This window comes from Anolis carolinensis, chromosome 2, assembly GCF_035594765.1.
Source record: "Anolis carolinensis isolate JA03-04 chromosome 2, rAnoCar3.1.pri, whole genome shotgun sequence".
Classification (NCBI taxonomy): domain Eukaryota; kingdom Metazoa; phylum Chordata; class Lepidosauria; order Squamata; family Dactyloidae; genus Anolis; species Anolis carolinensis.
This window is the reverse complement of record NC_085842.1, coordinates 149,252,350-149,267,717: the sequence shown is the minus strand read 5'-3', so window position 1 is coordinate 149,267,717 and position 15,368 is coordinate 149,252,350. Positions and strand designations below refer to the sequence as shown.

The 15,368-nt window shown below is 42.2% G+C and overlaps 1 protein-coding gene across 5 annotated transcripts in view; it reads right to left on the bottom strand.

Moving 5' to 3' along the window:
• The window catches only part of rptor (regulatory associated protein of MTOR complex 1), a 460,420-nt gene that overhangs the window by 142,824 nt on the left and 302,228 nt on the right, over positions 1 to 15,368 (bottom strand). The window lies entirely within an intron of this gene.

Here is a 15,368-nt window from a genome sequence, read left to right as displayed (position 1 = left end):
CAAGAAACCTTGGTCAAGATTTATATTATGGAAGCACAAAACAACTGCTCCAAAACTCATGAGTCTATAGCCCTTGGGCAAGGTTCCACAAGCTGTTCATTCAGTTTTTCAACTCTGTTTGGAAAGCCATTGGTAGCAACTATCAATAAAACACATCTGCAGAGAATATCTCAGTTGTTGCTCATTCAGTCCAGGCAATGTACCAAAAATATAGTCATTTGCAAGCCAGGTGTAGGTTATGTATGTTACATAACCATATTTCTTCCCTAACTCAATAAAATTCAGAGTTCTTCTTGGTCTCCTTCTGTTGTTGTTGTTGTTGACACAAAGACACAGTATAACACAGCAAACAAGATACATATGCTGGATTTTGTATCACAAAATCACAAGTCAAACACTTCTCAAGTGTTTAGGACTGTGTGATGTATTTTTGGATTATGCACGCAGATCCCAGTAAGGTGGCCTTTTGCAGTTGACAGATCGTAATTTTGTCAATATTTATTTTTTTCCAAATGCCGGCTGAGATTTTTTGGCATGGCAGCCAGTGCACCAATTACCATCTGGACCACCTATACTGGTGTATGCCAGAGCTTTTGCTATTATTATTATTAATTATCATTATTATTATTATTTAAGAAGTCTATATCCTGCATTTCCCCACTTAAGGGCCCAAAGCGGCTTACAGCAGATAAAAACATGCATAATAAAAGTTAAAACATTTAAAACCAAATATTAGTAGCTGCTGTCACACGTCCTAAAATGTACATTATGTACAAATATTAAAACATTCAAACCACCCACAAATACATCATACACTCCAAGTTCTTCTTCAATTTTCTAAGTCCTGAGTTTAGTCAAAGATTTCCTTAAAAAGATAGGTTTTAAAGCTCCTCCTAAACTCCAACAGAGAGGCCACTGCTTTAATTTTCCCTGGGAGGGCATTCCAAAGGATGGGTGCCACTCCCATAAAGGACGCATCTCTTGAAATCTTTAATCTGAGTGAATCACGGAACTAGATCTGAGAGTTCTCATTGGCGTGTATTGTGGGACCAGCTATCACAAATAGTCTGGGCCGATGCCGTGAAGGGCTTTTAAGGTCAAAACCAGAACCTTGAATTGGGCCCAGAAACTAATTGGCAGCAAATGAAGCTGCGTTAGGAGCGGAGTAGTATGTTCTCTCACATCCGCTCTCATTAGCGGCCTGGCTGCAGATCTTTGAACAAATTGAAGTTTCTGAACTATTTTCAAAGGCAGCTCCACGTATAGCGCATTACAGTAGTCCAGGCAGGATTTAACCAAAGCATGTTCCACCATGGCCAAGTTGGATTTTTCTAGGAACAGTTGCAGTTGGCGCACCAGTTTGATATTGAATGTTTTGTTTATGCTGGAAACCACTCTTAGTCCCTTCCTGGGTGATAGAACGGTATACAAATAAAGTTTTGTTTGTTTGTTAAGTTTGCAAAGGCGATCCTGGTAACCTCAGTCACCTGGGCTTCCAGGTTTAAGGAGGAATCCAGAATCACCCCCAAGCTGCAGACCTGGGCTTTCAGGGGGAGTGTAACCCCATTCAACTCAGGTTGTAACCCTATTCCCGATCCATCCTACATCCTAAGACCAGTAGTACTTCTGTCTCATCTGTATTGAATTTCAGTTTTTTTACCCTCATCAATTCCATCACAGCCTCCAGGCACTGGTTCAGGTGCAGCATGGTTTCCTTGGCTTTATCAGGTGGAAAGGAGTAGTAGAGTTAGGCATCATCTGCATACAGATGATACCGAACCCCAAAACTCTGGATGATCTGTCCCAGCAGTTTCATGTAGATGTTAAATAACATCGGGGAAAGTGATGAGCCCTGCAGGACCACACAGTCCAATGGCCATGAGGTCGAGCAAGACTCTCCCAACACTACCTTCTGGCTACGATTCAAGAGAAAGGACCAGAACCACTGCAGAGCAGTGCCCTTCAGCCTTCTATGCATCCTAAAATCAGAACTGTGTTGGTAGAAAGAACTCTGTTGATCTCGCTGGCTCCATTGATTGTATTATGTACATTTTAATAATGATTTTAAATGAATGTTAAGTGTTGTTTATAATGTATGTTTAATATCTATTATGTTAGATGTAGATTAATTGATTGCTTTATATCTCTATGTATTGGATCTGGCATTGAATGTTTGCCATCTTTTGTTGTAATCCACCTCAAGTTCCCTTGGGGAGAGACGGCGGAATATAAATAAAGTTTTTATCATTATTTATTATTATGTAATAGTGGGTATGTGCCTCCTTCCCAGAGACAACTTTGGAATCCAAGTGGGTCAATGGGCATTAGCATTTTTCTTTGTTCTTCACATAATATGATAAGTTGTAAAGCTCTGCTGTGAAAGCACTTAGTCCACATTCTAACCATGTGTATATCACAGTGCTATACAGATGCTGCTAATCTGAACATACTTCATAACAGAAACATCAGTCTTTCTAGTCTAAGTCATTAATAAGAAAAATTAGACATTTCAGGATGTAAAACAGTTCATATTTATAACATCTAGGGATGTGTTTTTCTTTAAATATTCCATTAGATGCTCTCCAGTTTTTGTTTTCTCCCCTAAGTCCTTAAGAAGCAAATACAGAGGTAGATACTATTTGAGGCTTGCAACTATATCATTAAATGGCAAAATGTGGTTTTCAGGGTTTTTTTAGGTATGAGCTTTGGAAGTCAAAAGCAGTGATGGTTTAAGTGCCCAAGTGTAGTAAATGTCTACTTTACCCCAATTAACTGTTCTATGATAGAGTTGCTGTGAGTTTTCTGGCTGTATGGCCATGTTCCAGAAGCATTCTCTCCTGACATTTTGCCCACATCTATAGTAGGCATACTCAGATGTGTGGTTTATATATCTGTGGAAGGTCCAGGATGGAAGAAAGAACTCTTGTCTGCTTGAGGCAACTGTGAATGTTCCAACTGGCCACCTGGATTAGCACTGAATGACCTTGCAGCTTCAAAGCCTGGCTGCTTGCCTCAAGCAGACAAGAGTTCTTTCTCCCACTCCACAGATATATAAACCCCACTTGCCTAGTTTCCAGCAGACCTCACAACTTCTAAGGGTGCCTGCCATAGATGTGGGTGAAATGTCAGGAGAGAATGCTTCCGGAACATGGCCATGCAGCTTGGAAAACTCAAGCAACCCAGTGAATCCGGCTATGAAAGCCTTTGACAACACATTGTCTTATGATATTAATATTACATTTCTTCTCTAGCACTTAACTTTCTGAGAAGTAGACTAGTGTCAATGTAAGTGACCATTAAGATTAGCACCAAATAGTGTATGTAATGGGATTGTAGTTTTATTGTTGGTTGTTGTTGTGTGCCTTCAAATTGAAGGGGTCACTGAACCAAAGTGACTCCATTTTGGAATGCCTGTCTGATTGGAACTTAGAAGACCAGTCTCCCCTCTGAATTAAAGATAAAAGTTTGCAACTGGCTGTCTTGCGACAGATAGCAGATGTTCTATGTTTAGCAATAATCAGTTGATTCTGAGAAATTTATGCAATGTATGCAATACATGTACTTTTTGCTGCACCTGTTGAAATATTCTACAGTTCATGATTGGGCAATATCCCGAAGTTGTTTACAACTCAGGAAGTGTTTGTGGTTTTTCCAGTAAAGCCCAGTTCAGAATGGGGAACTAGAAGTTCAGAAAGGGGAACTAGAAATGTAGTAAACAAGTAGGGTATATATTGTCCGGGGCTGATTAGCTCTGGACAGACAGTTTGGATCAGCAACAGCCCGTGTTGCCCTGTCTGTCGGTAGCTACCTAATAAAGGTGTTTTGTCCTCAACTATTTTGGGCTCTTGAATGGTCTCATAGCGGCTTGGCGAACTCGGGTAATGTATAAATGTCTGGGGGACGCCCAAATCACCCCTTACATTTCTGGGGGCTCGTCCGGGATGAAATTATGGGCTTTGTAGTGATGAAATTTTGGGCTTTGTAGTGTTTTTTAGTTGCCAAGGTTCCGTTGTAGCCCACTCGGAGCTGCTCTTGGGAGCAAGGCGTGTCCGCTTCCCCCTTCCGGGGTGCTGCGTACGGTCCGCGCCGAGACGTGCGCACGGCCTCTCAATAGAGGTAAAGACCGGTGGTTCCCTTCGCGGCACCCGAGCGAAGGAAAGGCGTGCTCTCCTCCAAAACAGAAGTTGTGAGACAACCACCGTTGGGAAAGTCGGCCGGCCGCCGCGGGACGGAACGAGAATTAGGCAAGTATACCTCTTAAAACCGCTTGTTGTTTAGCATTGCGGGGAGGGAGAGTTTTAAATTGTAGAAGCAGTTCTGGGTCCCGTAGGAATCCCTTGGGAACCAAGAGAACCCCAAAGGGAAGAGAGCTCTGGGAAAGACCTGCAAGGGGAATCCGACCAGGTCCGGAGGCAGGCCCTAGTAGCAAGACGTGCAAGGATGGTCCGACCACGGTCTGGGGACATACTCCACTAGGAAAATAATCTTTCACGTCCAGTGGGAAAGCGGAGGAAGACCGTTGATCTTCCGGCTGTGCGGGCCAGGGTCAAATCCGCGTACCCCAATGGGTGGGAAAGAATCGAAAGGGACAGGAGGGCCAATGACCCCCCTCCGATGTATGTTGAATAACTTTGAGCAATTGAAGGAGTACACAGCCGAGGCAGAAATGGTGCCTTGTTTGGAGGTTTGGATGCTGTGTTTGGTTTGGATTTGTGTTTGGTGGTTTGGATGCTGTATTTGGTTTGTGTTTGTGCTCAGTGCACTGTTTGGAAGTTTGGATGTTGTGGATGTATACCAAGAGAAAGTGTTCCCAGTGAGAGTAGACCCTCAAGGGGATCTGAGTATAGTAAATGGTAGAAACTCATTGAGGCTGTATCAGAACCTGAATGTTTGTACCCTGGAAAAAGGGACTCCAAGAGTTCCAAATTTGAGAAAGATCTACCAGATGGAGCAGGAGCAGAATGAAAGTCCAGTAGCATTTCTAGAAAGGCTCAGGGAAGCATTTGAGGAGTTTTCTCCTTATGATATGGATGATCCTAGTGATCGAGCTGAAGGAAGGATAGTGCTGAAGAGTGTTTTTGCCAGCCAATGTTGGCCGGATATACGGAGAAGGTTACAAAAGGATGCTAGATTGACTCATTTGACTTTGGAGAGGATAATGGAAATAGCAAATCAGGTTTATTTGTCCCGGGAGGCCGTGCAAGCCAAACGGGAAGAGGCAGCGGTGTCTCGTAGGGCCAAGGTTATAGCCGCTGTGTTAGGGCATGAGCTTGGAAAGAATAAATGCGCACGGTGCCACAAGCAAAGGCACTGGGCGGCGGATTGTAAGGTGGATCTTGGAGGAGGACAGAATAGGAAAGTGCAAAATGGAAGTGGAAGTTGGAAAGGAAGGAGACAGAACCGTGGAGCTGTTAACCAGCCCAGTAGGGGTCCGGTTGCAATTGGATTGGTTGATCCTGCATTGGATGAAGCATGGGCTGGTTTTTCTGAGAGAAGATGATGAATTTGAGTTTCCAGGAATATCTATATAAAATGAACAGAAATGGGAGAAAGCGGGGTATGCAGTGGTGAATAGCAATGAGGAAACCCTAGAGGCAAAGGGGTTGCCTCCGGGGACTTCTACACAACGGGCCGAGCTGATTGCTCTGACTGGGGCCCTCCAATTGGCTAAAGGAAAAAGAGTTAATATTTATACTGACTCGAAATATGCCTTCACCACTTTGCATGCCCACGGTGCCATTTATAAGGAAAGGGGACTGCTGACCTCTGCAGGACAGCAGATCAAAAATGCAACAGAAATTTTGCAACTTTTAAATGCAGTATGGGAGCCAAAAGAGATAGCAGTCATGCATTGCAAAGGACATCAGTATGGTGAGGATCAGGTAACACGGGAATCGCCTGGCAGACCAACAAGCTAGGAAAGCAGCAGATGAAAGCACATCAGAAGAAGCAATTTTACAATTGGATGTTACGCCCGTAGTAGAGTCCATGACTTACTCCGCACAAGAGAAGGAGTGGGCCCTAGCAGAAGGGGAAAAATGGAAGGGTAAGGTTTTTATCTTACCCAATGAGAAAATTTATGTCCCAAAAGCTTTGGGATGGAAATTATCAAAGAAATTCGTAGATAAACCCATTTAGGTGCAATTGGAATAGCTTCACTCTTGGAGGGGCAGCTCTGGGTGGATGGCTTGCAGGCCTTGGCCGGAGCTGCTGCCCCAGGATGTGAAATTTGTAAACAACACCCTTTAAATCTTTTGAGTCCTTGGTAGTTGATTTCGCCGAAGATGCCAAGGGTCTGGAGTATTCAGGGTGGATTCCAACCACCGCTGAAAGAGTTGTAGAGGTCAGGCGTGCCTTGTCAAGGGATGCAATCCCTGGGCACGGGATGCTCTACACATTGGGGTGACAATGGCTCAGTCATTTGGTCACCAGGTGGCAGAGGCCCGCGGTCTTTGTTCACCAGGTCCTTGGGTGCCTAGCCCAGGTGGGAGGCACCGCTTGGAAATTGCATTGTAATTGACCCTAATCTTCGGGTAAAAGAATGAACAGGGCTCTGGAAAAAAGTCCAATCTTTGGACAGGTTGTTAACCAACATGTATGAAAGTGGGGGTTTGTCATCTTATGAGTTGTTGTATGGAAGACCCCCTCTGAAAAATTAGATCTCTGCAAGGAGACATACATGAATTGAGAAAACAAGGATTGATAAAAGAAGTCCAAATTTTGGATATGGTGTTAAACAAACTGTATAAATGTACTGAATGCTGCGTTATCCCTTTCCCGGTTACTGCGCTACATGTTTTTCTTACCAGGAGACCAGGGTTGGCTGAAAGATTGGAAGTGTGATACCCTCGGCCCAAGGTGGAAGGGACCACCAGAGGTGTTCGACCACTGGAGGTGGTCCAAATAGCTCTTACTACTGTGAAGTTAAGAGATGTGAAGCCGGGGGTACCAAAAAAGGACTACACCACCAAAGACCCTGACATCTGGAAGGTAAACCTGCATAAGGACAATCCACTCAAATTCACACACCCTAAGGGTCAAGCTACCAAGAGCTGCCCTGAAGAGGAGGGGCCCGAAGCTACCTAGAGCTAGCCCCAGAGGTCAGGTTACCTAGAACCGCCTTGAAGAAGGAAGGAGGGTACACTTCCGAGAGTGTCCCAAAAGACCGAATGGACACTGGGTTTTGGGTGTGGGGATTCGTGGGTTGTATTGTATTCTGTTTTTGTGCTCTGTGCTGTAATATTGAGGACAAACACAAGTGTGAAAATGAGGACACAATTATGCTTTTTAATATTGATCATGATGCCGTTGGTGCGGGCACATATGGGTTGGGACAGAAACACGTTCCAACAACTAATTAAAGATATAGTAAAGAAGCAGAGGTTAAAGACTGCTGGATTTGTGCCCATAGCCCTCACTCCCAATATGAGGGTTGGGTCATGAAAGCAGGGCCACTGCTGGATGTATCTGGATGGAAATTGTTCACCCCTTGGACATATGCTGACCAAGAGGGGTTGACTGATTCGGCTCAATTTATGTTGGCCCATGATGATTCTGCACCAACTGCATCAGCTTGTTTGGCAAGATCCAAAGATGGGATCTCAGGAATTGATCATAAGAACTCTCCCCAAGCCACCCTCATAGAGGTAGGAGATTACCCCCATTGTAATCTCTCTCTCCCTGTATACTATGACAACATACACCATAGAGTTGAACAGCCACAACCACAAAGACTGAGAAGGCAAGCTTCCTCGCCAGAGGGTGATGACAAGAAACCACCCTCTCGTCCGGCACGTAATGGGAAAACAAATACGCCCCCTAAGATGTATGTGGTTACGCCCGGGTCGGAGCTGCCTCGTGCAGCAACTCAGCCACCTGCGGCGGGAGGCAAGCCTCCACCACGGCAAGATCTGGTCCGGACACGAGGAAACTTCCCAATGGAATATCAAATTCCTGGTAGGCCAAGGCCCGGCATTTTGCTTGACAACCATGCCATGGGAGGATTGCCTCCGGGGTATTTCTGGATATGTGGGAAGTGGGGAGGTAAAAATCTTACCCCCACTGTGGGTTGGTACTTGCACCATTGGTACCCTAGTCCCCACCATTATTGAGATACACCCGCGAGAGCAGCCCCTGCAGGCATTGGGCAACAGACCGGTGAAACAGGCCTAAAAGAGCTTATGATGAAAAACGTGGCTATGATCCTGATATCTAACTGAGGGAGAAAGATTTAAAACAGGTTCGCTGATTACCTTGTGGATTGGGTGGCTGAGGGACCTCAGCAAAATATTATTTGTCATGTTACAAATCATGATTCTTGCTTTGTTTCTTTTTGCCATGTATCATGTCATGCTTAAAGATAAAATAATGGCGAGACTGATCACTGCTACTTTCACTCAGCACAGAAAAGTTCAACATGTTACATACAGCTGAACACCCTGGAAAAGGGAACCACCCCACTATAATTGGATACCTGTGCAACCAAGAAATTGTCTTTCTTGGTTACATGAAAAAACGGGGGAATGAAGGGGTCACTGAACCAAAGTGACTCCATTTTGGAATGCCTGTCTGATTGGAACTTAGAAGACCAGTCTCCCCTCTGAATTAAAGATAAAAGTTTGCAACTGGCTGTCTTGCGACAGATAGCAGATGTTCTATGTTTAGCAATAATCAGTTGATTCTGAGAAATTTATGCAATGTATGCAATACATGTACTTTTTGCTGCACCTGTTGAAATATTCTACAGTTCATGATTGGGCAATATCCCGAAGTTGTTTACAACTCAGGAAGTGTTTGTGGTTTTTCCAGTAAAGCCCAGTTCAGAATGGGGAACTAGAAGTTCAGAAAGGGGAACTAGAAATGTAGTAAACAAGTAGGGTATATATTGTCCGGGGCTGATTAGCTCTGGACAGACAGTTTGGATCAGCAACAGCCCGTGTTGCCCTGTCTGTCGGTAGCTACCTAATAAAGGTGTTTTGTCCTCAACTATTTTGGGCTCTTGAATGGTCTCATAGCGGCTTGGCGAACTCGGGTAATGTATAAATGTCTGGGGGACGCCCAAATCACCCCTTACAAAATAATTTCTCACTTATGGTAGGCCTAAAATGAATTTGACTGGCTGGCTGAAGCAGACCTCCCCCCCTCCCCAAAATATCTGAATTTAGATTCTAAACAAGGTCACTGTGGTGTGCTGATTAAGATACTTTCATATAGTGTTATATAATGTATAGTTATAATCACAGAATCACAGAAATGGAATAGAGGGAGGGCCTTCACACAGTTAAAGCTTGTGCGCCAGCTGCGACCGTACCTCATGAAGTCTGACTTGGCCATGGTGGTCCATGCCTTAGTCATCTCCAGGTTGGATTACTGCAATGCAGTCTACTTGGGGCTGCCCTTGAAGACGGTTCAAAAACTTCAGTTGGTTCAGAGATCAGCAGCCAGATTAATAACAGGAGCTAGTTACAGAGAACGGTCAACTCCTTTGTTTAAACAGCTCCACTGGCTACCGATAAGTTTCCGGGCCCAATTCAAGATGCAGGTTATTACCTATAAAGCCTTAAACGGTTCAGGACCTGCCTATCTCCGTGATCGCCTCCTCTCCTACAAACCAACACGAACTCTAAGATCATCCGGGGAGGAGCTCCTCTTGCTTCCGCCTCTGTCTCAAATGCGGCTGGTGGGGACGAGGGAGAGGGCCTTCTCGGCAGTGGCCCCCCGGCTCTGGAACTCTCTCCCTAAGGAGATCAGGTTAGCTCCTTCCCTGCCCATTTTCCGCCAGGAATTAAAAACATAGTTGTTCCAGAGCGCGTTTGAATGAATAGATCCAATACAGCTGTCATTAGAATACTTCTTTCTGTTTTAAAAGCGTAAGACACTTTATCACTGTTACTTATTTCCATGATACAGCACTTTATGAAACCTGTCCCCACTGGTTTGCTTTTAATTACTCTGATTTTATCTGCTTGGATTTTAATGTATTGTCCATTATTTTATTTTGTGTATCGTTGGAATGTTTTAAGTTTTTGTCAAATATGTTGTGTTGTTGTTTCGGGCTTGTCCCTGTTGTGAGCTGCTCCGAGTCCCTTCGAGGAGATGGGGTGGGATATAAAAATAAAATTATTATTATTATTATTATTATTATTATTAGACCACAAGAGCTATGCAGGAAAACATGATCATGGCATTCCCAACAAATAGTCACCCATCTGTTAACCTCCTGAGAAGAAAACTTCACTTCAAGGCAGTAAATTCCACTGTCAAACAGCTCTTATTACTAGGAAGTTCCTGCAATCCTAATCCATTGGTCCATTGTGTCCTATTTCCTAGAGCAGGAGAAAACAAGCTTGCCCCCTCCTCAATATGATACCCTTTCAAATATTTAATACATATTTATGTGTTGTCTTTAAATAATTTCTATAGCCTTTGAAGGCTTTGAGAAATAGAAGCTGAAATGTTTAGGGTTTTTATACCACTAAAATATCCATCAACTGAGTGCCTTGAAACATGTTTTTCGAAGATCATAACCAGTACGGCGGTGGAATCACACTGTACCATTTCTAATAGAACTTCATTGTCTGCCCTTTCATCCCTGAACCCAAATCATGGGGAAGACACACCACAAGCAGCTTTAGGACATACTCTCTCTGATAGCCTGTTCATGTTTTAAGACTGCCAGAGAGATTATTTCACATTATGTGGCAAGGAAGATAGCCTTCAGTTTTGTGGAGGTTGGACTAGAGATTGTGCTCTCCTGGGAAGTGTGACTGCTACTGACACTTTAACCTTTTTGACATCCGCTCAAAACCAAATTGCTGCCCTAACATTTTAGCTGCATGGCACGATATTTCAATTTACAATGATTCTGTCCTTCTATGGTTTTATACTCCTAGGTCTTATTGTTTTTCTAGTATTTTGTATGACTTTTTGACCATACACTTGTACATACCTTGAGGTTTGAGAACAGTTCAAACAAACAAAGTTGGGGTCAGAAACTAAATTACAAATCTGTTCTAAGAGAAGAGCACAATAGCATCCAGCAGTTTGCTTTGTTTGAAATGGTAAAACTAAAGCAATGAAAGCAACCCCCTTCCCCACCCCCCCAAAAAAACCCTGTTTCAAACTGGGGCATTGATGAGGCTTGGAGCAGCTGGGACAGTTAGGACAGTGGTTCCCAACCTTTCTAATGCCCGCGACCCCTTGATACAGTTCCTCATGTTGTGGTGACTGTAATTTTGCTACTGTTATGAATCGTAATGTAAATATCTGATGTGCAGGATGTATTTTCATTTACTGGACCAACTGTGGCACAAATACCCAATATGTCCAAATTTGAACACCGGTAAGGTTGGGGTGTGTGTGTGTGTTAATGATTTTGTAATTTAGGAGTTGTAGTTCCTGGGATTTATAGTTCACATACAATCAAAGACCATTCTGAACTCCACCAATGATGGAATTGAACCAAACTTGGCACACAAAACTCCCATGACCAACAGAAAATACTGGAAGGGTTTGGTGGTTATTGACCTTGAGTTTTGGAATTGTAGTTCACCTACATCCAGAGAGCTCAAACAATGATGGATCTGGACCAAACATGGCATGAATACTCAATATGCCTAAATGTGAATGTGTTTTCTGATGGTCTTTGGTGACCCCTCTGACACCTCCTCATGACCTGCCCAGCGGTCCCAACCTCCAGGTTGACAAACGCTGAGTTAGGGAATGAAATAAGTTAGGCAGGAAAGAAATGGGCAGATGTGGAGAGGAATGTCTGTCTCCAGAACAAAGACAAAATTGGCATCTGAGTGAAAAGATTAAGACTCATCAAGACATGATGATAAGATGAGAGTAAAGACAGAGCATAGAAGGAGGAACCTATCAGCACTAGAAAGAAATAGAAACAGGGAAAGGAAATGGGAACTGGAAAAATTATTATTACTGGAGAAAGTTGATAAGCAAAGGCAATGTATAGATACCAAAGAAAAGTATATTCTGTCAAGATAATGGAACTTCATCTGAGAGACAACAGGAATGTTTCCAAAGAATTCTCAGAGCACACATATATATTCTGTATCACCCACATGGTGAAACAAATGACAGGCAAACTATGAATCTACAAGATTACATATCTCATTCACTTTAAATTCAGTGGATTTCTTTCCAGTTCTGCAGATTTCCATGGATATGGAATGGATTACTCCAAAGTAAAAGGAACACGAAGAAGCTGCTACCCCAGAACCCAATGTAAGTTAATCTCCGTTAATGGTTGCTTTATGGAGCAAGCTATGTCAGCAGCAGCTTCTGACATACATCAAACATTCTCAAGACACCTGAAGTGCCATCATCAGTCAGCTTGCAGCACAAGGTTTGTAAGTAAAGCTTTGATTAGACAATAAGCCTATATATTAAAGCAAGTTAGTTGATAGATAGGTTGATCACCTAATGTACATCGTTACTGCTTTTATAATGTTACTTTATGTACTGCTACAAGAAGCAAATAATAGCAGTCTTTTTATTTTATTTGTTACTTTTTATTCATGTGCATAAACATAAATCAATGTCCTAGAACACTCTTTTTCATCTCTGATACTGCTTTGGCCTTCACCCAGGGACCTTTAATGGGGGGGGGGGGGGGGGTTGTCTCTCAATACAGAATATACAGAGAGTCACTCCATCCTTGAGATATGCATGTCCTCCTTACACATGCACTTCACTCATCATTTTGATAGTGTCTAAGAATGGGACACAACCAAGTTCTTCTGATCAATCTTGCTTTGAAAGTAAGCTCTCCCCACATTTCACACAGGATGTCAATAAAATGAGAATCAGGTAGCCTGGGCTTTACTGTTAATAATTATCATCCAATAATGCCTTTCCAGGCATCCCATGTTTTTGGGATGACATATTAAGGGCAGAAAAAGAGGATGAATAAATATATACATACATATTTTTATGTGCAATACTAAAGTAACATTGGTAGAGAAGAAAGAAAGAAAACAAACTTTACTTTGAACTCTACTTGTAACAGTGCATTCTGCTTTATGCTACATACCAGAGGACAGGTGGATGGGTACAGTAATGCATTTTTAATCAGAAATAAAGAATGAAGAGAAGAGGGCTCAGATTGCCAAAAAAGGAGGTTAAGAAGACAAAGATGCAAGGGAATAGTAAATTGTTCAGGTTACATTGTTCAGAATAAACACTAAGATCCGGGAAGCCCTGGCCCTTGAGCCTTGCAACTGGAGGTCAGCTGTTAACAACAGTGCTGTGCATTTTGAAGAGGCACCAATAGAGCACGAAAGGGAGAATGTGACAAGAGGAAGTCTGCCCTTGTTGGGGCCACCACTCATCTGAAAATGTATGTCCTCATTGCGAAAGATAATGAGGATCCAGAATAGTTCTCTGTAGTCACTTACGGATCCATTGACAAGACTCTACCCTTGGAAGATAATATACTCAGCCACGAGGGATTGCCTATGATGAGTAAGTTTGGTGATTAGTACTCAGATTTATGTAAAAGATGTAGTATTTATAGCAGAAGATGACCAAAGTATAATTCTCCATCTCTATTTTAAAACATGTCTGGAACATTTTTATCAGCCGCAAGACCTCACTGTTCCAATGCATTATTCTAGCACAATATTTACATGGTACTTTAGACCACATTTAAAACAGCCTTTTCTTTGAAAATATCAGAACGCTTCTATTTAAATGCAAATTGTTTTAATGCACTTTAAATATAGAGCAATCTTTCTCTTACTGATGAAGCTGTTTCTCTCTCTATTGTAATGAGCATTCCACTGGCACGATTGTTAACATGGAGTTTAGATCTGCACTACTTAACTTATATGCTTCCTGATGTGCGGTGGGGGTGGCCCATTACAATCTTCTTTACTAAGTATACTGCAGGACACATTACAATTCATGAATCAATTCTGCTGCCCTCTAGTAGATTGAGGACCTTGTTTGTATTGGACTTTATTGTGTGCCTTCATGTCCAAGCTATGGCAAGCTTAAGGGGAACCTATTGACTATGACCATAAAAAGAGTTGTGCATGTGCATGCCTTAAACTTATCTGCAGATTTATGGCAACCCCATGAATGTCATATGGATTTCTTAGAAAAGGACTACTCGGAAGTGTCCTTGACTTCTCTGAAATATAGCCTATAGCAGCCAGTATTTGTTAGCAGTCTTTCATCCAAGTACTAACCAGCATGACTTTGTTTAGCTTTCCAAGATAAGACAAGATCTGATGACTCTAGGGTATTTAGATCCTCTTTAAATTGATGCCCTAAAATCCAAAGAGGAAAGTTGACATTCCAAAGATATTTAATGTTCTGATTATGTATGTAATGTCTGCAAACTCCCCCTTGTCCATCTCATCCGATCACAGGCACACACAAACATTCTGAAATTCATTCAACCATTCTAGTTAATGGAAAGTTCTAGATGCCCTACAGGCCAATCAAGAGAATGGGGGAAGCAAACAATGTTGGGAATGTTAAAAGGTATTCTCAATCAAAACTGTAACTGATGTTCATGCATATGGATCACTCGTCTTAACCTCACCTTTACAATGACTTTTGATAGCTCATCACATTTTTATCCCAAAAAATATTAAGATAAGTGTCTCTCATTTTTTTCTCATTTTTTTTCCATAGCTCATTAATATTCCCTACAAAAACTGGCATAAAAGGAGTTTCCACAAGACCAAGTCATTCAGTGCATCGTAACACCAAAGGTCATTCTCTGGTCAAGCTCTGGCTAAACATTATGTGATGAGGGAGCCCAATTATCACCAGATCTATTTCCTATATAGATTTGGAACCAGAACACAGTCTGTAGGCAACACACTGCCACAGCCTTGAAATATTTCAGTATACTTTGCTCAACAGGAAACCTTGTGCAACCTTTCTCTCTTTCACATGTGCTCAGATGGACAATGAAAAATGAACACAAATTTAAAAACAATTTGTCAGTAGTGCAGCAAGAAATGTCTGGATTAAACAAAATGTCCTTAAACATCGAAAAGTTTGCAGGAAAAAAGGTTCACAGAAATATAAGACTCATTACTTCTGTCAACTTTGCCAAAAATAAATACATTATTTTCAATAGGAAGTACTATTCCAAAACTAATATAACATGTATTTATGCATACAATTACACATTCATACCATTCTCCTCTTTTTTCTTTTCTTTTTGATTTCTCATGTTTTTGTTCATCTTGCAGACAAAGCTAGAAAAATGCAGCCTTTTTTTCTGAATCATGGAATATGAAGGAAGAGCTCATTGGGAGGAACAAGTAGAATCTTTCCTGCTCAAAACAGATGGAGGCATTGTGTAAACAATGAAGGAATTATAAACCATG